The following is a 2325-nucleotide window of genomic DNA, read 5'->3' as shown; positions in this document are numbered from 1 at the left end:
CAGTGGAGTCAACCTTTGCTGTGATCAGCAAGTGTGTTCAAACAGAGAGGAACTAGAATTCATTTTTGCTGCACTACTTTATGGCCTGTAAGTATATATGAAGCTTAGGAGGACAGGATGACCCAGAACACTATAATCTGTACCCAAGCTATTAAAGCAAAAGCAATTTGATTAAAAGATTAAAGTAATTCACTCTAAGACATGGCTGACTGATATGCTTAATTTCCCCAGAAGCTGTTTCCTTAATCTAAGAGGAACTTCCTATTCCAGGAGAGATATTTTTTGGAAGAAATCTTCCAGAGCCATTTGGATATCTCAGGATATTACTATAACTCCTTTTTTTTTTTTTAAGGACTAGCATTGGAGCCATCTGCCTTTGCCTATTAGAATGTTTTGGCTTTTTTTTTCTTTTAAAGAATGATTTTAAAGCCAACTAATACAGTGGTTTTGAAACTATTACCCTGATTTTCATTTTTCCCCATCCCCCAACCTTTTGGCAACCATCAGCTTCTTCTCTTTATCTAGTGGGTCTGTTTCTGTTTTGTTTGTTTATTTATTTATTTTTAAGATTCTACTTATAAGTGAAGTCATACAGTATTTGTCTTTCTCTCTATATACTGTAACTATTCTCACAGACCAGCAGTATGGCAGCCTGTTTCTAAAAGTGGCAATCAAAGAGGGTCTTTATCTTATTGTCTCAGTGGGTTTGGGGATTCAAGAGACAGTTGTTTATAAAATGCGATATTACCTCCTCATATAATGGGCTTGTCTTGTTTTCTGCCTTCATAGAAATAACACCCCGCTGAGGGAGACAGACTTGTAACCCAGTAATTATCATGAAGTGAAGTGTGTACTAAGATGAGTAGAAATTTTTCTGTGAAGATTTCATAAGGTGTTGACAAAACTTGCATTTAAATGCGCTTCCCACATTTTAGAACTACTTATTCAAATTCCTAGGAAGGCCAGAAACTACAGGATGCCATTTGGAATCAACAGAGAAAAAACAAACTCTGTATTCTAGAACAATTTCCATTATAAACAAATAATTATAAAATAGCAAAATGTATGCCAGTTGATTTACTAACAGAGGGTGCTGTGAAAGTGGAGTGACAGAGAGACTGTTTGGGGGTAGACATAGGGCTTAGAGGGGCTCCCAGGAGAGTTGATTGAGTGTAACACTGGAGGAAGAAAGAACAGCACACAGCCACCTAATGGGAATTTTCTTCTGGGCTTTTGTGTGCATGCCCACATCCCCCTGCCTCATCCTCATTCAGCCTCAGTCCCTTTTCTGTGCGGGGTCTGGCAGGGTGGGAAGCAGTCGGAGATGAACACATGGTCTGTGACAGGAGGGAGGAGACAGCGTGACATATTCTGGGACATGGAAAGCCTCGGTATGATTGGAGCACAGAGTAAGTGTAAACAGCAGCACGAGACAAAGCCAGCCTGTAACGGAGAAGGCTTTTTTGCAGCAGTTCTCAAAATTTTTGGTCTCGGGACCCCCTAGGCATTCTTAAAACTTATTGAGAATCCCAAAGTACTTGTATTTATGTGATTTACACCTACTGATATTTGCCACACTAGAAAGTAAAGCTGAAAAACATTTATTTTTTTACATTTTTTAGAAACATTTAAATATTTATTAATTTATTTGTTTCAAACAAGAATCATAAACCCATTACATGTTAACATAAATCATATACTTTTTATAAAATATAATTAATTTTTCCCAAACGACACAAATTTAACAGGAAGATTGGCATTGTTTCACAATATTGCATATTTTTTTTTTTTTTAGCTGAGCCATCCTGCCACCTGTTGGCAGCTCAGTGGCACCTCAGCTCGGGCTGGGACCCGAACTGCTGTTGCTCAGAGCTCACATTCTTGAACAAGCTCTTAACCAACTGAGCCACTCGGCTGGCCCCTTGCATATTCTTTTTATTGTCTGGTTTAATAAACAAGATAGGATTCTCCTATCTGCTTCTTCAGGCAATCTCTTGAAGTATCAGAAGGAATGCAGTGTCTGGAAAACTCAACTGTACATTTGTGAGAGAATGAGGGCAAAAAAAAGGCAAATAACATTTTAAGATTATCATGAACGTCAGTTTGACTTTTCAGACCCATTAAAAGGCCCTCAGGGACCCCCCACCCCCCCGCCCCTCCCAATGGGTCCCAAGCACACTAAGAACTGCTACTTTTTTTTTTTTAGATTTTTATTGGGGAATTGGGGGATGGGAACAGCACTGGGGATTGGGGGAAGGGGAACAGACAAGTTGCTGTCCTTTTGTTCTTCAGTCTAGTTGTGGAGGACGTTGCTTCACTGGCCCA

This window comes from Hipposideros armiger, unplaced genomic scaffold (genome assembly GCF_001890085.2).
Source record: "Hipposideros armiger isolate ML-2016 unplaced genomic scaffold, ASM189008v1 scaffold_510, whole genome shotgun sequence".
Classification (NCBI taxonomy): domain Eukaryota; kingdom Metazoa; phylum Chordata; class Mammalia; order Chiroptera; family Hipposideridae; genus Hipposideros; species Hipposideros armiger.
The sequence above is the reverse complement of the archived record's forward strand: the minus strand, read 5'-3'. Positions refer to the sequence as shown.